This window comes from Amblyomma maculatum, chromosome 10 (assembly GCF_055883805.1).
Source record: "Amblyomma maculatum isolate TAMU_Amacu chromosome 10, ASM5588380v1, whole genome shotgun sequence".
Taxonomy (NCBI): Eukaryota; Metazoa; Arthropoda; class Arachnida; order Ixodida; family Ixodidae; genus Amblyomma; species Amblyomma maculatum.
The window spans coordinates 163154903-163174790 of NC_139353.1; the positions used below are offsets into that span (position 1 = coordinate 163154903).

Below are 19888 nucleotides of genomic sequence, written 5' to 3' on the forward strand. Positions count from 1 at the left end.
GTCGAAGCCCCTTCATGAGCGCAGTTACAAAGGAATGGTTTGTTTCGAATCAAATGCGGTAATCTGCAAGAACAGTGGTTATCTGGCTGCATCATGGCCGACTGAGGTCTAGAGGCTCGAGCGCTTGCCGCCAGGGAGAGCCGACACGCGGAGCTCAGAGGTTTTGAGAAGGATCATGCATAAGTTGTTGCGTTCGACAGCACAATAAGTCCGTTGCTTGACATGAATATGATGCCTTAGACAGGGGATGATGACAACAGGGGGAGAACGGATAGAGCTATAGTAGTGAGTGCGTATGGTCCCTACTGCGTGTTTGCCTGCCTTGTGTTTTTGTAGTCATTTTGGTTTCTTTGTTTCTCTGCGTCTGTAAAACGGCTTCATCGTAGGCACACGGTGCTCACAAGTAAACAATTTCGCGAGCACCTACGTGTCATTGGCTAATTAAGCTTTAAGAAAAGAATCTGGATAGATCGGTGAGAATAAGGAGACAGGCATTTCCCGGATACTCCGAGCAGGAGGGAACTCAGACAGAAGTACATAACGAGCTGCCGTCCGGTTTGGACTACCATATAAGCGAGCGCCGTCAATTCAGAGTCTGACTCACAGCAGCTTTATTATTCGCAGAGCTTTTTTTTTTTAGTATTGTAACGAGTACAAAGGCAGCGAACACTGAACCGATCAGTTCCACACACTGCACTAAGTTTTCCTTCTCTTCTTTCTCGGTTCCGCGAGGCACGCGGCAGTATAAAGTATCGTTAAAATGAACGATACACTGAAAACGTATGTTCGATGTCGATACTTTTTTTTTTATTTTTGGCACGCGATAGCTAATACCGATATACAAAATGTATCGGAAGATAGTGTCGAAGATACGTGTGTCTTCGGCACTGTCCATCACTGGTCTTAACCAGACTAGGTATATTACATCACATCGACTCTTTCCGACACGCAAGAGTGTTTCCGCATTTCCTTTACAGAAAAGCGTTTTTGCAGCATTTATTCTCATAACCTTGAGCTAAGCAAAACGCATTCATCCCGTGTACGAACCTACGCGGACCTAAGTACAACGCATGGGAGACGACGCATGAATTCGCTTATGTGCATTTTCATTTCATCTGTTTGGACAGAAAGCAAAAACAAATCATATGCGCAAAAAGGAATCGGGGTAAAGAATATCGTGCAGTCATGCGAGTTAGCAGCGGGCAAAATACCAGTGACACATGCTTCGTTTGCAGTTTGAGCAGGCTGTCCTACGTTCATATATAGCCACTGAAATTCCCACTTGGACAGTCGTCGGAATCTGTTGCGAGGGCACTTCTTATGTGGATCTAGTGGTTAGTTAAGTAAAGCACACCTCTGAGCCATTCCTTCATGCAAAAGGATCCGCATTAACACCGCTTCTTGGGCTAGTTGGTGCATATTTGAATAATTGCGCCGACCCATGCATGTGCATGGTTCGGCGCAATTTGTTCACCAGTTCAAAAAAAAAAAAAAGAAAGGATCCGAGGCGATATAATGAACTGTCGAATCTTCTTACATGAGTCCGTCCTTCGTTCATTAAATGGCACCCACACGTTGGTTTGAGATATTAAGCGACACCATTACACTTTGCTACGTTTCTGGTATGCGCTCAGTATAGGTCATAATATTTTTTCTCCTCAACCATACGTTTTCCTAACAGATGCATAATATGTGAGGAACAAGTTTATTAAGGGATTCTTTCTGTACCTAAACCATGAGTTAGATTTCCGGAGCTGGGCAGTGAGTAAACAAGTTGAACTCCCTCTAACGGAGTGGTTGCATGGAAGTTGCCTGAAGCTTGCTGATGTTGTGGAAGCGCAAGGAACAGAGAACGTTCTCCTTGTCGCTTGCAATTATGCTCGCTTGTTGATGCTAGAGTTTTATTAAATGCGTGAACGAAACTGTAGAGAAGTCTGGAGACTTTTCCAAGTCCAGCTTGTGCCTTTCATCGAGGCGTGAACTTGATCCTTAGCCCCGAGCGGGGCCGCAGCACCATTTCGGATACCAGCGCCACCTGGTCACGCTGGTCGAGCGACTCGACACGGAATCTACGGAGAATGTTGGCCACCACGATCTTCTCCTCGGCCAGCGCGAACCTTTGGCCTGAAAGCGGGGATAGAGAGAAGGTACAACTTTGAATTGATGCCGTCCTTGAACCTATGCGGAATTTTTCATCTGATGTGAAGACGCACTTGAACACTTTGCGCATTTAGAACACTGTAGTCGGATTATTCTGCATTTCCAAACGATTATAGTCGATAACTCTACAAAAATAGAGATATGTGGGCAAGTGGGTAGGAATACATAGCCAACAAGAGCGCATGAACGCAGACAACAGTGCCTCTTGTGCTCCTGTTCCCTTTGTTACTTAATATACACCAAAACGTGCCGTAAATTCTGAATACAATGACATTCTGAGGTCGCGCTACCCTGAACAGGTTTAAAATAGATATTATTTGCAAATAGCAGCGTTATTGCGACTGCTGCTAGCCTTTTTTTTCTGCACCTTATTGGTACAGGATCCGCTTTCACCTGTTTTATGCAGCCGGTCTGTACAAAAAGCAGTGCAACATGCTGCTAAAGTTATATTTTGAATATTCTTATGGGAAATCTTTTGCAGCGCCATTATGCCCTTCGCGCTATTGACTTCGATCAAAGAGGTTTTGCGGCTAAGTGAATCTGTTAGCCGTTTCTGTCTCGTGACTGGCTCTTTTAAATGTGTTTTGCTTAATGAGTCGTATTGGACACGTTTTACGCACGGGCGGACTAGTATCTGTGCGAGGCAATAATTACTTGCTTGTGGGTTCGAAAACCTATTATTGCACTGATAAGTGGAAACAGTCGAAAATCGTCACACTGAGGTGCATGTTGTTAGCGAGGTGCGCGAAATACTGAGACTCACGGAAGCAATAATATAATGGCTTTAGTTCCGGACACTACCAGCAACATGCAAGCAGTCAGTGGTACTCATGCAATTAATTTGCGTATGTATGTATGCATGTATGCATGCATGCATGCATGCATGCATGTATGTATGTATGTATGTATGTATGTATGTATGTATGTATGTATGTATGTATGTATGTATGTATGTATGTATGTATGTATGTATGTATGTATGTATGTATGTATGTATGTATGTATGTATGTATGTATGTATGTATGTATGTATGTATGTATGTATGTATGCATGTATGTATGTATGTATGTGTGCATGTATGTATGTGTTCATGTGTGCATGTGTGTATGTATGTATGTATGTATGTATGTATGTGTGCATGTGTGTATGTATGTATGTATGTATATGTGCAAGTATGTATGTATGTATGTATGTATGTATGTATGTATGTATATGTGCAAGTATGTATGTATGTATGTATGTATGTATGTATGTATGTATGTATGTATGTATGTATGTATGTATGTATGTATGTATGTATGTATGTATGTATGTATGTATGTATGTATGTATGTATGTATGTATGTATGTATGTATGTATGTATGTATATGTATGTATGTATGTATGTATGTATGTATGTATGTATGTATGTATGTATGTATGTATGTATGTATGTATGTATGTATGTATGTATGTATGTATGTATGTATGTATGTATGTATGTATGTATGTATGTATGTAAGGAGTATCTCTTTTTTAGCTAAGTGGCGGAAGGTGCTGTCATGCTCTGTACTTTTTTCCTCATATCAAAACAGCAGTATCGAAATTGCCATTGTTGCCTGTTACTTCACCATTTTATTTATGGTAAATGCTAAACGCTTTTACGTTTGACGAATTCTCAATCCTGAACTTGCATGCATGCGCTACTGCCCTACATGAAAACCACCAATCTTCCAGCCAATTTTCCTGTCCTCTATAGCAGGTTCATGCAGATTGCCATTATTATCTCTATACCCTATAACCTTAGGGAATGCTGTGTACTTCCTCGTCTGTCATCTCTGTTCGCGCTGTATATTTCCTCAAGATGAACATAACCCAAGTAGCCCAACTTGCCATCCTACAGCAACGGGACTGAGCTTGCATCTGCAAGAAAAACTGCCATATTGATATATTGTACGTGGCATGGGTTTTATTCGGCTAGAGCGTGCCACCTACCGATGCAGTTTCTTGGTCCTGCGGAGAAAGGGACGTAAGCGTAAGGGTGGCGTCCCTTCGCATTCTCCGGCAAAAATCGCTCCGGGTGGAACTCCTCTGGCTTCGGGAATACCGTAGGGTCCCGGTGCAGGAAGTACGTGGCTATCTGGATGATGGAGCCCTTCGGAAGAGTCGTTCCACCTGCAATGAAAGCAGCACTAAGTTTAGAAGATATATACATGGGCAGAAAGAAGGCATGGGGAAGATAATGCAAAATCAGTTACGATGCCTTTTGCGCCAAAGAATGCCCACATTTCAAGCGGCTGTTAATTATATTTGCACGTCAAAACTTCTTGGAGGTGCTCAATCGCCGCCAAAGATTGACGCGACAAGTGTCTGCTTTTCCAATAGGTTTAGCGACTGTGGGCTCGATGCTAGGTCATGGCTATGACGCCCTATCGGCAGATTGGGCAGGACAGCTATTCTGTAAAATTAACCACAAGTTTATCCCTTAAACCAACCAACATGTACGAAAACAGTGTTTTACATGGTTTGGCACAACTTCCCTTGGCGGTTTGGCTTTACCAGTCTGACACTTTAGTTTTCAAAAGTTTTAAACGTGTATAACTCATTTGGTTTTGGGGCAACAAAAGACGCCGTACTATCTTTCTCATTCCCCATGATCACAATTAATGGCACACAATCGGGGACACATAAGTGTTCAGTTCGTATCTTGGTCACAACTGCGACTTGTCTAGCACATGTCTACTAATTGCAAACGAATGCTAGGACGCTAGCCTGAAGGCTGCACAACGACCTGTTGTGTCACAAGTTTGATACTAATTCACGCACGCATCATTTCCGCCATGTTTCAATGTTGCCGAGTTCGATTCAGGTACAGCGACGTCTCTTCGACGTCATGAGCTGTATACGTAAGTAGGCACTGTAGAAACTCCGAACAGCGCTTGTGTGGAGGCTCCGTATGTAGACGCCATCACTTAAAAGAAGCTCGCTAAAAGAGCGACGTACTCAGTTTGGACGACCAGAATTTTCGCCACTCAGAATCTTCAAGCACAAACAAATGAATACCCGGCTGTGCTAGTTAGAAACATGAGAGTATAATGTATAAATTGATGCTTTTGATTTAGAAGTCTGGCCTTCCTACAGTTGCCTGAACCTGTGACGCTGCAATCGGCAACATCATCATCATCATCATCATCATCATCATCATCATCATCATCAGCCTGATTATACCCACTGCAGGGCGAAGGCCTCTCCCATATTTCTCCACTTAACCCGGTTCTGTGCTAGCTGCATCCACTTGACCCCTGCGAACTTCTTAATCTCATCCGCCCACCTAACTTTCTGTCGCCCCCTGCTACGCTTTCCTTCCCTTGGAATCCAGTTTGTTACCCTCAGCGACCATCGGTTATCCTCTCTTCGCACTACATGTCCTGCCCATGTCCATTTCTTCTTCTTAATTTCCACTAGAATGTCGGTAACTTGAGTTATTTCTCTGACCCACTCTGCACGCTTTCTATCTCTTAATGTTACCCCTACCATTTTTCGTTCCATAGCCCTCTGGGTTGTCCTCAACTTATGTAGAACTCTCTTGGTTAGCCTCCACGTTTCAGCCCCATAGGTGAGTGATATAGTAATATAGTAATGATATAGTAACATGATATATAGTAATTCTGGAGCTCTAGAGAGAAATGGGGAACAATGTAAGTGATTGTTATGTCACGTTGATGGTAGCACTCTAATCCTCTCATGCGTAGGAAAATCTTGCTTTCAAAGTTTGCGCTCTCACGGAGCAGTTAATTCAACTGGAGAAAAACAATTATATTGTCTTTGTTAAGAAAAGTAGTAGGTGTTTAACTACCCTCAAACGAAATTCCACGAGCGTTAGCCGTCGATCTTTGCTCGTTTCTTCGCTTGTTAGCTTCTCTGCTGCGGGCTAGTCTGGCTTCTCGTTGTTCGATGATCTCGAAAACTTGTCTGGCACGGCCGCTTTCTCTGTCAGTAGTGAGATAGCGTATATGTGTATGCCGTATTTAGCTAGGTTGTACGAAAGAGCGACGCACATGGAACTTGATGAAGACAACGATGTTTAATCAATAGCGTGGGTGTTTTGCAGTTGCAACCTGATGAAGACGACGATATTTACTGCACAGCGTGAGGGTGTTGGAGATTTGCATATACTGAAGTGGAGTTTATTTTATACTAGACGAGATCGGCTTTGGCGATAACATTGTGCTCTCGTTCTTTGGCACGGCGATGAAGACGAAGATGTTTGATGCAAAGCGCGAGATGAAACAACATGCGGCGCAAGCGTACGTGGCACAGTTTCTCGAACTCATCCCGACTGCAAAACCCAGTGTCCTCCAGCGTAGTTCAGTGCGGAACCACTATATTTTTTGTTCAACACTGCGAGAACCAAAGCGAGACCTAGGGTGTCCGCAGCTACGCCGTGAAGAGGAGCTACGGTCTCGTCATAAAAAAAAAAAAAAAAACATTTGTCCACACCGGTAATCGAACGTCCATTCCTCGGATCCTCGTCCGAGCGTTTTAACCAACTGAGCCACGCCCGGGATTTTTTTTTTCAGCATGGTATTTATTACACGCGTTTGCATAGAGAAGAGAGCTGTATACATTATTTACAAAGTAATCGGCATGGAGCCGAATAAATTAAATTGAAATATACGACACCACACAACTAAAATGCGTCTTAACACAACACTAAACAGTCGCTGAGAAAACAGATCAAGAGAAAACGTCAGCGTTAATACAACACGTCTTCACAACAGGAGATGTTACAACAAATTACAACAAATTTTAGCACAACCGCACTAAAACGGCGGCAAAGAAAAACAACCCAATAATGGGAGCCAGTCTGGTTGATGGTCACTATCGTCATAAGTGTCACTCAGCTGGTGCACCATCTGGCTTAAATGAGTACTAGGGAAACCACACACCTCACACACACGCCCGGGATCGTGACTAGCGCATCTTATTTCTCCTCTGGCGTGAGGATGATGGTAGTGTTTATGATAGCCTAGTCATCGGCGCATTTCGGGCGAGCGTGTATTGAACAAGATTGAATTGAACAACATTAGATTACATTAAATTGGCTTGGAGAGTGGTTTGGATTTATTTGGGTTGGATTAAGTTGGACACGACTGGATTGGATTGGATAGGCATGGATTGAATTGGACAGGATTTGACTGTATTTGACTGGAATGAACTGTACTTGATTGGACTGAATAGAATTATACTGGATTGGTTTGGATTGCATTATATTAGACGGAATGGATTACATCGGTTTGGATGGGGTTAGATTGTATTACGTAAAGCCATCAAGGCTATGCGCAAAAAAAGGCTATGCGCAAAATGCAAACCATCGTCATACCTTAGAAAACAGAATTCAACAAGGAACTCGCTTCTGTATAAGGCGATAGACGTATCGGTGGCACAATTGTGCGCTTTGTTTATCAAAAAAGACTCAAATATTTCGCGCGCCACTGTGTTGCTGCCCCGGCCAAGAATCTTAATCTCATTCAGTCGCGGCCGGAATTAGCAATCTCAGCAATGCTCGGTCAAATTTGTACTACATTCCTTATCCCCTAACGTGCGCACATGCTTGATGGCTTTTGTTTTAGCCTTGGTGGCTTTACATGATCCTAGCCAACTAGCTCGACAACAAGTCTTGCTTAGATTGTATTGGAGAGGAGTAGGCAGCCCAGCGCCAGGAACACATTCTTCCGCTACGTATATCCTGGCCTAGCTGGGCTAAGCCACTGCCAATTTCCAAGTGTAACCATATGTCCCTAGCTTTCGCTAGCCCTCGGTTTAACTAGAGCTAAATCAGAACTGATATTTTTCCATTAGTGTTTGCTGGGGATGCTGGCGGTTTGCGAGCTTTACTGAAGTTGTGACTGCAACAGGCTGGTAGAATTGGTACGCTTGGGGAAAGCGCTGAGATTAGATTGTTGATGCTGGTATCCAACACGGCACTTGGAGAAATGCTATGTGCGCGCTGAACCGCCCTTGGCCCAGTATCGCTTTCGAAAAAATCCGAAGTGCAGAAACAGGGAGCCAAACGAAACGGAGCTGATGAAAAATATGGTGCCAGGAAGCCCATTGAGCTTGGAACTCGTTGCGCCCCTGAATAGAAAAAGACGGAGGTTTCTTTTTCGAGTTTCGGATGCAAGTCTATGTTTCTTAAGTGACCACGATCGGCGCAGTTCTGATCCTCGCATCACCCACTTACGATCAACGTACACAAACATCAGCTGAAAATTGTTATCCAACATGCACAACAAACTTAACAATTGTCCTCGACGACACTCTACCATGACGATTACTACCGAAATGTTCACTTCTGGCTCAAATGCAGGCCTAAAATAAGGCCTGAACATTAGCGAGTGTAGCCCGAACAGTAGCCAAGTGTAAACAGCCGACCGAATTAAAAAAGAAAAAAAGGAACATACGGCGCTTGTAATATATACATTACGCGCTGCTTCGCTTTCTCGCTCTTTTGTGCTTTACGTGTAAAGCAGCTGAGCCCTCGATCAAAGCAACGCTTTCTGAAGTGTTTACAACTAAGATTTATTTACGAGTAAAATAGTGTCCTCGCTGCTCTGTTTTTGTTAGTTTTGAAGCTTCGTCACCCTCTATTTCTTCCGTGTTCAGCAAAAATTCCGTCCGTGGTAGTAAAGCATGACCAAACAGCCGACGCTGTCATAATTGCCAGCGCTGCGAAACTTCACATGTTAAAGACTCCAGGGCTAATATTGACACATGCATTAGAGGTAGAAGAAGAAGGAGCGCAATTGGACGAAGTAGACGACGGATTCACCGACGTAGACGAACATCCGTTTTTATCTGAATACTCCAGTCCTGGTCAATCCGCCGCCGTGGGTATGTGCCATTTTGTCTGAGGTCATCATCATCATCACCAACCGCAGGTGCCGATTCGAGCTGTGCACCTTCCGGTCGGGCTAATGAGGTTACCTCCGCCGTGCGAATGCTAGGGCCGAACCATGGCATCAAATCTTTGCTCAAGTCCTGGGCGAGGGCATGGCTCTTCACCGAATAATCTGCACCAGTTTCAAGTAAAGCGACAGCGTCAGTACCGTCAATTGTCACACACAAATCAGAGGTAGCACGTCGGATGCTGTCTCTACCCTGCCCCTTTGAGAAATCAGCGTTTCGGCGTATCGGCCATGGAGGATCTTCAGTGGAGGCGTGCTGGGTGTACGCTGCTTGACCTGCGTACGCCTACGAGATGAAAACACGGAGCTCACACCGGCCCATCAGGACCCAAGCCGCCGCTTCCGCGGTCAGTCACCTGAATGCAGACCTCTTGCCACCCCGACGAGAACGACGCAGCCTCGACCGATGGTCCTAGTGGAAATAGCCACAGATAGTAGGTCCCCGGCGCCTATCCTCTACCACACTCCGCGAACACCGGCATCTTTTCACGGCGACGTATACGTAGATGCGGAGGACTGGCTGGACACCTTTGAGCGGGTCGCCCGCTAAAACGGCTGGGGTGACGACCGTGAGCTCCATAACGTGTTTTTTACACTTGAAGACTCTGCTAGCACATGGTTCGAGAACCACGAGAACATTTCCTGTCCACCTGGGAGACATTTTGCCGAAATCTCCTATCTACGTTCCCCAACGTCGACCACCGGTAGAAAGCGGAAGCGGCGCTTCCCTCCCTCAACCAGCGGACTAACGAAAGCGTCCGCATGTATGTGGAGGACATGACGCGCCTCTTCAAGTGTGCTGACTCCTCCATGGCCGAGGAGACAAAGCTTCGCCATGTCATGCGCGGGGTCAAGCGGGAGCTTTTTGCGGTTATTATGCGCAGTCCACCGCGTACTGTTACCGAATTCCTCATTAGGCGATCACCATGGAGACAACGCTCGTTCAACAAGCCCGGCAATATAATGGGGATGTAAGCATGCTTGGGCCCGCTGTTTCTTCGATGCCGCTAGGGAGCGATATGGCCGTTTTACGTGACCTATTCAGGTCGATCGTCAAGGAAGAACTCCAAGCCTGCCAGTTGCCTTCCAGCGTGCCTTCTATTACATCGCTGTCAGAAGTCGTCCAGGACGAGGTGCACCTAACAGCGCAGCAACAACTCCCTGAGGGTCCTAGCCAGACTGAGGGCAGACCTACCTATGCATCTGTCTCTGCCGGGCGCCAGAACCTGGCTACGACGTCAATACTACGACTCAAGTAGTGCAGAAATCTGGTTTCGCCCGTGTGCCTGCTCGACCAGCCTATCAGCGGCCACTGAAATGTGAAGAGTGGCGTGCACTAGACCGGCAGCCCCTCTGCTATCACTGTGGTGAGGCGGGTAATCTTTACAGGGCCTGCCCATATCGCCGAGTGGGCCTGCGTGGTTTCGCACCCGATGATCTTTGCCCACTGAGCGGCGAATGACCATTCGAAATCGAAGCTCACCTGTCGGCCCGTCAGAGGCCCGAGACACGGCCGCTATGCCTCTATCTAGATCGTCGTATCCTCGGCGTTACCGCTCCCTTAGCCCTCACCAAGACGCCGGCTACCCTGAGCGGTGTTGTCCCAGTCCACATTGGGAAAACTAATTCCATCGGTCTCCGGAGGCAAAGCCGCTGCTGTCGGGAAAACTGAAGATCCTCCTCCGCCGATACACCGAAACGCTGATTTCTCACAGGGGCAGGATTGAGGCAGCATCCGAAGGGCTACCTCTGATTTGTGTGGGAAATTGATGGTACTGACGCTATTGATTACATGATACTGGTGCAGATTATTCAGTGATGATCCACGACCTCCAGGGCTTGAGCAAAGTTTTGACGCATTCGCACGGCTGAAGGTCACCTCATTAGCCCGGCCGGAAGATTTCGTCCACGTAGGTGAATTCGTCGTCTACACCGTCCGAATGCGCTCCTTCTTCTTCTACCCCTAATGCACGTGCCAATATAATAAGCATAGGCCTCCAGAAGATTAGCAGCAAGTCTTGAGAGCTGGCAGCAAGCTAGAGTGCTTAAGAAGTTGTAATCGTTAGAGCGTTAGCCTCAGTCTGTAGTATCAACACCAAAACTACTATTACGTTCGGGTCGCGCCTGGGTATCCCACCGCTGGCACCAGTTATTACGTTTGGGTTGCGCCTGGGTATCGCACCGCTGCCACGAGTTATTACGTTTGGCTCGCGGCCCCATCGGTAGGGCTGGCTTGGCGGCTTCGTGGCTCGGCGGACGGCATCAACGGTCCCAGCAAAGTCGAGGCGTCTTCTAACGAAACAATTGCCTTTACTACAACATCATGAAGGAACGGGCGGAGAAGCTGACCCGGAGAGAATACACTCTCACACAGCTGGTGTCTAGCGTCGTCTGACGGCGCTTCCAAAGTAGTCTGTCGCAGCGGAATCTGCCGCTGCTTTTTAAAGGCTTGCTAGTTCAGAGAGAAAGAGAGAGCCCTGCAAGCTCAGACAAGACGAGATGACTCAATCGCAGGTGGCGCGACCGCATCTCCTCCACCTCCTGCAGACAGGCGAGGGCGACGCAATCTCCCTCGAGCGCCGGGCTTGGCCAGCGTTTGCACACACGCACGCACACACATTTGGCGTGTGGCACGAACATGCCAAGACTTGCCCGCGGGAGGAAGCATTGGGCGGCCGACTGGACGGCGCCGAAATGGCCGAAAAGCTCGCTGTTCTGCCTGTTGCTATGCGGTGGCCACGTTAGCTGTCATACTTGTCGGTGGCGAAACGTAACAGACTGCCCCGCCGAGGAAGGGAGATCCCGAAGGGCAGGGGACTGCATCCGCTGTCCGGAGGGATGGAGATTTTGCTGCTAGCCGGGGTCGTCCGACTCTGCTTCTCTTGAGCCAGTCAGCCTGAAGACGTCCTTGGCAAGTCCTGGTATCCAAGGCACTCTGCAACATGTCGTCGGGAGAGTTTTCTTACAACCCACAACGTCACAACCCCGCTAAATATTCAACTGGTCAGCCAGCAAGCACGGCACAAACTTCACTAAGTCATGTCAGACTATTTCCCTCTTATGCCCCATCTATATTAAAGGGCAGCTCAGGAGCACTAGGAACGCGTTCACAAATTTGAAAATCACATTTTCAAAAATAACATCACTTTCAAACAGAGATAATGAATATAAATGTTCAAAATCCTATGTCAGGAAGAAAAACACCAACAAGTGAAAATTTCTTCTCCTGTTAGGGGCTCCGACTTAAGCCATCGGCGTTACCGTTGAGATCACCCTTTTCACTAAAGCTTCGGCTGTTCGTTTCACGGAACGACCTTACCTTCCTGTTTCTGTGCAAAGAAACACATGTGCATAAGTCACTCATTTTCCTGAACAACCTATCCTTCTCCTTACGCTTTGCGCACCAGTAACGCATTTTCTCGGCACGGGCGCATTTGTGCCTTTGGGATAGTCGCTTTCTTTTTCGCGGTAGCTTCAACTTGCTCCATTCTTTCTCGCGCCTACCTTTCCGTTTTTTTTTTCTACGGTAGCACTGGAACACAGGCTTTCTGCTTCCTTTTCGCAATCGTTTCAGTTTGCTCTCCTTACGATGGCAGCAATCTTTCTCGCGCTTGCCTTTCCGCTTTTTCCGGTGGTAGCACTTGCGTTTCTACTTTTCTACTTTCTTTTGACGGCATCTCTGATAAGCTAGCGGTAACCGGAGCTAGTAATTGACTTTCAGTCAATTCCAAACAACAGCAACGGCTGACGTCAGTCGCGTCAGGCGCCCTTCTAGGCCTTTTCTCTGGCGGCTCGCCACTCAGTGTGTCGTCTCGCTCAGCGCAAACCGGCGCACGATCAGGCTCCTTCGACAGCTGAGGCGCTTCGGAGTGTGTGAGGGTCATGTGTACCGCATTCGCGTTCGCGCTGAGGTTGCTGCTCTCGTGAATACAACCTAGCGTGGTATTGAGACATGAACGGTTCTGACTCTGCTCTGGTCGTTCGCTGTCGCCTTCGCAAGTCTCGCTCTCTACAGCGGACGCGCACTCCTCGTCGGTCTGCCCTGGCTGATCACAACTCGCAGGCTGCGAAGTTTCCCTGATCGGCACTTTGTTTTTCTGCGTGCCCTGCTCCACCAAACAGCTGATTTCGGAAAACGGAATTTTCTCATTTTCTAGCTCATTGCCATCTCCGCCACACTCTACACAAGCTTCTGCTTCTGACTCGAGAGCGGTTCAGTTATTGCCAGTTCCTCACTCTGATTTGATGGGACTGTATCTCCTACAGCTACTTGGGTCGGCGTGCAGTTCACCTCGCTTAACGGCGTCACTTCGGACTTCTCGCCATTGGAGCCGACGTCAACCTTCTCAGCTAGTGGCTCGACTAAGGTAACACGATACTCTTCTGTTCGAGGCTCGGTCGGCTCGCTACTGCGGTCGCGTTGCTCGGCAGTTTTCCCAAGCTGTAGTTCACTCTCTGGTACTTTGACTTTTCAGGCTCACTTGTGTCTACATCGTAGTACGTGGTCTTAATCTCTGCGTGTTGTGCCTCCGACCCTTTCTCATTGCTTGACAACCTCTCCGGAACTACCGCCTTTGCAGGAATCTCCCGAGCTCTAGATCTTGTTAAGGTTAATAAGCTAAACTCTCCAAACACAAGCCTTTTTCGCGCAAGAGGTGATCGGACTTGTTTGAAAATAGGTACGGGTACTTAGGAGGAAGCCTAGATGACACCGCCGCTTCTGTCTCAAGTGCCCTGAAAGGTCCCTCAATAAGCACTTTGGCTATTGGCAAACGCACACTGCGAGCTTCCACTGCCTGTTTGATCCACGCGCACTCACCCGTAAACATCTCTGGTTCTACGTAAGAGGGGTGAACCACATCCATGGTAGCCGCAGAATCGCGAAGCACTCGGCACTTTTCCGTTCACGAGGAGGTCTCGAGTGTACGGTTCGAGAAGCTTAATGTTTTCGTCACTTCCGCCTAATGACAAAAACACGATCTTTAGTTTTGTCTCCAGACACTGCGCCGAGAAATGACCAGGCTTCTGGCACATATAATAGACGCGCGATTGTCTTGCCTCGAACCTCTTTTTCCGTTCGGCTACCACCGTCGCTTTATCGTCGGACGGACTGCTTTCACTCGCATCCGCACCGCGTTTATTCTCCTTGGCTTTAAAAGGCGTGAACTTCGGCCTCTCAAACTTAGAGCCGAATTCCCCCTGTTGACCGTCCTTAGCTCCACGAGCCTGACGCGTCACAAACTCTTCAGCTAGCTCGGCGGCTCTATCTACCGTACTATCATCTGGCCTATCCATGACCCAGTACCGCCCGTTCTCGGGTAACCGACTGTAAACCGTTCCAGCCCGAAACACTGCAGAACCTTATCGTGGTCACCATACGCTTTTTCTTCTTTGAGCCACTCATACATGTTTGACATAAGCTTGTAGGAAAACTCTGTATACGACTCACTTTTGCTTTTCTTATACTCCCGAAACTTCCGGCGGAATGCTTCTGCTGACAGCCTGTACTTTTTTAGCAGACTCGATTTCACTTTGTCGTAATTTCTCTGCTTCCTCTTTTGTCAAGCGAGCGATTACGTGTGCCGCTTCACCGTGTAACAAAGTGAGCAAGCGCTGTGGTCATGTTTCCCGAGAAAACCCTTGCTTCTCGCACGTTCGCTCGAAGTTAACAAGGAACAAACCAATGTCCCCTCCAAGCTTAAACTGCCGCATCGGGTCACTCATGTTGAACGATCCCGTTCTCCTGCACCGTGAGCCCGACTTGCACTACCAGCGCGTCCCGCGCCTACTTCGAGACGTTTCATTGCCACAGCGAGTTGACGGTCTCGCTCGTCTTTATCTTGCCGTTCCTTACGGCCACGTTCCTCTTTCTCTAGCGTTTCCTTACGTTCACGTTCCTCTTTCTCGTGACGTTCGTCAATGATCTTAAAGCATTCCGAAAGCTCGTCATCTTCAGCTTTCAACGCAAGAATAGCCTTTAACACTTCTGGTTTTCTGAGTTTGACAAGTTCAGACCCAACTCCTTCGCAAGCTCCAGCAATTTCGGTTTGCGCAACGACTTCAAATCTAAATCCATGGCTGTTCCGAGTGCTGTCTTCCCTACTGCCCACTATTGCCTTGCTGTAATTAACCCAGCAACAACGACAACACAATTACCAGCTCTTTGTTCAACTTAACTAAAGCCTGGCAAAACTCAGTAGAAGAAAGTCCCGCACTCACCAAACCTCGCAGCCAAGAATCCAACGCAGTCGTTCCGCTGCAGGCTACAAGTCATCACATAGGGCTTATTGCACTGCTCCCGGCTTTCCGCTGAGCTGCTTGTTGAGCAAGGGTCACGCCTGGGACATCTCCGCTATTCCCACCAGATGTTGCACCTGGCTCATTTCATGGACCACGGTCACGGCTTGGTCGTCGTCGTCCCACCGCTCTTCACCAGTTGTTGGACGACGGTCACGCTTGGCTCGTCTGACTCGTCCCACCGACCACGGTTACGGCTTGGTCATCCCACCGCTACCTATCAGTTATAACGTTTGGGTCGCGCCTGGGTATCCCGCCGCTGCCACCAGTTATTAAGTTTGGGTCTCGCCTGGGTATCGCACCGCTGCCATCAGTTATTACGTTTGGCTCGCGGCCCCATCGGTAGTGTTGGCCTGGCGGCTCCGTGGCTCGGCGGATGACATCAACGGTCCCAGCAAAGACGAGGCGTCTTCTAACGAAACAACCTTTACTACAACATTATGAAGGAACGGGCAGAAAAGCTGACCCGGAGAGAATACAGACACTCTCACACAGCTGGTATCTAGCGTCGTCTGTACAGCGCCTTCAAAGTAGTCTCTGTCGCAGCGGAGTCTGCCGCTGCTTTTTATAGGCTTGCCATTTCAGAGGGAAAGGGAGAGAGCCCTGAAGTTCAGACCAGACGAGATGACTCAGTCGCAGGTGACGCGACCGCATCTCCTCCACCTCCTGCAAACAGGCGAGGGCAACGCACTCTCCCTCGAGCGCCGGGCTTGGCCAGCGTTTGCACACACATACATCTGGCGCTTGGCACGAACATGCCGAGACTTGCCCGCTGGAGGAAGCGTTGGGCGGCCAGCTGGACGGCGCCGAAATGGCCGAAACGCTTGCTGTTCTGCCTGTTGCTATGTGGTGGCCGCGTCAGGTGTCACACTTGTCGGTGGCGAAACGTAACACTACCCTGGCAACATAAAACGCAAAAGTATTCATATACGCAGCACAGTGGATTTTGGACACGATAAAGGTGAGTATTCATTTTAGTCAGTTTGATTGTTCATTTGGGGTTCGGCTTGAAAGGATTTACTTTTTACTAGACGGGTTAGGCACTGTGTTTGGTTACCAAGTGCGGCCCATTTTCTTCACCGATCACTACATGGTGTCTGTCCAGATTGGAAAGTACAGTAGGTTGGTGATGGAAAAATACAGCGCAGAGAAGGACGAGGACAAAATGAAGACACATAGGACACACGAGCGCTGACTTGCAACAGTTTATTTCGAGCCTCAGAGCCTTATTATACAGATGAAACCCCCAACATCATACATGCGCAGTAGGCGATACATTGATATCTTGTCTTAAGTATATCAACTCCTTACGAGTAAGAGCGATAGAAGGCTTGGCTACGCAAGACCCACCCAACCGATCTATCATTTCAGCTTCTATAATCTCACGAGTCAGTTGACATCGGTTTTTTGCGATAACATGGCATTGTTGGTAGTCAGGATGGCACACGGACATTTCATCTGGATCGTGTTGGTTTACATTTTCGTCATTACAGTTTAGTTTACATTTCCTGCAGTGTACATCCAAAAACCCTCCTCGCTTTTCAGACACATTGTTACAGTGTTCCCGGAGGCGGTCGTTCAAGCACCTACCGCTTTGCCCTACATAGCTTTTCCCACATTTCAAAGGGATGCTGTAGACCACTGAACACGAACATTCTACAAACTTTGTACGGTGGTTCTTCTTGCAATTAGGGTTTCTTGAACCACCGGGCCTTGTCAATCTGCACAACTTCTGCAGCTTATCGGGGGCAAGAAAGACAACTTTCACATTCCCCCGTTCACCGATCTTTTTCAGGCGATGAGACAGGCCATGAATGTACGGGATCACAGCAATCCGCTTGTTAGTAGGCGGCAGTGATTTACTAGTTTCTTTTGAGCACAAGCGCTTAAGTAGGGTTTCGGCGACACTGATAATGACATGTGTGGGATATCCCGCAGCTCGGAGACGAAGGATCTGTTCATTGAAGCTGGCAGCCATAAGCTCAGGACAAGACTTACACAGGGAATTTCTTAAGCACAGTCCCGCAATACCCCTCTTTACAAGTTTGGAATGTGCAGACCCAAATGGGAGCAGTGGCCTATTGGAGCGAGGTTCATACTTCCAGTAAATCTGTTCGTTACGAAATAAAAGCCTGATATCCAGAAATCTAATGCTGTCGTCAGAAGGCATCTCATGTGTTAATTCTAGAGGCGAAAAACCTGCGCGTAAAAAGGTTAGTGTGTTAGCAGCTAGTGCTTCAAATGAGTCCGAACTGCAGTCAAGGAAAATTAGGAAATCGTCAACATACCTAAGAATCTTGGTTATGTTAAAATTTGGTAGACGGCTACAAAGGGCTCTGTCAAGATCAGCTAAAAATAAATCACTAAGAACTGGGGCTATACAGGAACCTATGCAAATTCCTTCCTTCTGCAGATATGGTTGCCCCTCCCATTGGATAAAAGTTGACCGGTGATGAAAACTAAGGAGTTCCAAGAAGCCACTGCTGGGCATCCCGGTCTCATTCATAAAAGCTACATTTCCAAATGTGTCGATGCAGTCCTGGACACAAGAGAGCAAACTTGACTGAGGTGGCGAGTAGGATAGATCCTTAATGTCTACTGAGAACGCTCTGAAATTTTTATGCGGAAAACACTCTAGGTAATTCAAAACGGCGTCAGAATTCTTAACTAGGAAAGGGTCGTCAATGCGCAAAAGGTTGAGCTTTTTCTGAAGAAAAAGGGCAATGTATTTTTGCCAAGTGCCGTCTTCTGAGACAATTTTCCTGAAGGGAGTGTCAACCTTGTGCGTTTTGACGCTAAAAAAGACATCTAGATAGTCTCGGTGACAAGCTTCTATGCTCTTAACAACGTTTTCTAGCTTCAGCCTGGTACAGAGCTTCTTTGCTTGAGTTTTTACCCTTGACATGCTCATGTTCTTGCGAGGAGTAAAAGAATTCGAAACAGCCTCTAAGGCTTTGACATTAAAAAACCCGTGCGTCAGCACAGCGAAGCCCCCCTCCTTGTCGGCAGGTAGATTGGTAGGTTGGTAATACGCCCTCGTTGGGAACTGTGGAACTGAATAGCTGTCTCCTGCCTGATGAAATCTTTCAGGGTGCTGCATCTTGCTTGCTTGAAAAACACGTACTTGGTCGCGCATTCATCTATTCGTTTTCAAAAGTGAAACAAGAGACAAATAATTTGGCCATTGAAGCTTCAGCAAGGATGGCATCCTTGAAGAGGCATCCCGTTCGAAAGATAGGGCGTACGTTGAGTTATGTGAGTTAGACTGAGTTCGTCCCTGTGCATATGAAGTGATACAAGCTATAGTCGACGACGAAGCGGAGACAATCAGTGGCTAGTTGGCGTAGACGATGAAGTGGTTGCTGGTTGGCGTAGACGACGAAGTTGGTTGCCTGGAACCGCGCTCAGACCGTTGCTCGGACCACTCTCGGACTTAAACGTCTTCTAGGCTCAGGGCGTTGCCTGGACGTTTGGCGCAATACCCGTTACAGTCTGGTGGAGTGCGCTGGGTACGCTTTCCCACGTTTACACGCTTCACGACGGATCTGACTCCGGTCCACCAGCGGCTCAGTCGCCGCCTCCGCGGACAGTCGCCTGAGGTTGGGCCCCATTCCACCCCTACGAGGATCACGCAGCCGCAACTCTCGGGCCACCTCGACATGGCCACTGATCCTAGGCTCTCAGATCTGATCCTTTGCCACCCGCCGCGAACGCCACCATCTTTTCACGGCGACGTCTTCGAAGACGCTGAGGATTGGCTGGCGACCTTCGAGCGAGTGACTCGGTACAACGGCTGGAGAGACGAGCGAAAGCTCAATAATGTTTACTTCGCCCTAGAAGAGTCTGTGCGTACGTGTTTCGAAAACCACGAGGGCGCCCTTACCCCCTGGCAAGCATTTTGCCGTTAAGGTGGCGGTTCTACGGTCGCCATCTTGGAAGTAGTTCAGATTCTGCCACCAGGCTACGCCACTAATCCATGACTGAGGAATTGAGTACCCAGCCACTCAGCCCTCTCGACTTGAGCTGCCTGAACGCTTTTCTTGTGTTGCTGCGTGGACTTTCAAAGGTTTTTGCGGCTCCACAGCAGTGTCCAGGCAGAGAGGGGGAGGGATTTTGTCCCCGTCCTGCACAGCATGGGGTGCCCCATTGAACTTCCTTCTTCACCCCACCGCACCACTACTTCGAATAATACGCGCCCCGACAATTGGACAAGAGCCTTCCCTCTCTTGCCTATACGTTGTCTCACAAGATGTGTGCAGCACAGCGAAAGGCAGAGGCACCCCAGCCGGTCCAACCAGGATCACGGGTACAATAGGCAATTGTGCTTCTAAGCGCCTCTCCCCCCCCCCCCCCCCCCAAATTGGCGGGGGTGACAGTAGGAGCACAATTCTCTATTATAGTGCGCACAGGCGAGAGGCACTTAGGAGCACAATTGAAAGGGCTCCTCTGCCTTTCGCAGTGCTGCAGGTATCTTGTGAGATG

At 48.0% G+C, this 19888-nt stretch overlaps 1 pseudogene across 1 annotated transcript in view; it reads right to left on the bottom strand.

Annotated features, from left to right (window-relative positions):
* Positions 1-1898: 1898 nt before the first annotated feature.
* The window catches only part of LOC146177826 (cytochrome P450 4c3-like), a 111504-nt pseudogene continuing 93514 nt past the window's right edge, over positions 1899-19888 (bottom strand). Inside the window, exons 10-11 of the transcript XR_014701095.1 lie at positions 4137-4316; positions 1899-2124 (exon numbers count right to left, since the gene is read on the bottom strand). The product of XR_014701095.1 is annotated as a cytochrome P450 4c3-like (transcript). The remainder of the gene's footprint in view (positions 2125-4136; positions 4317-19888) is intronic.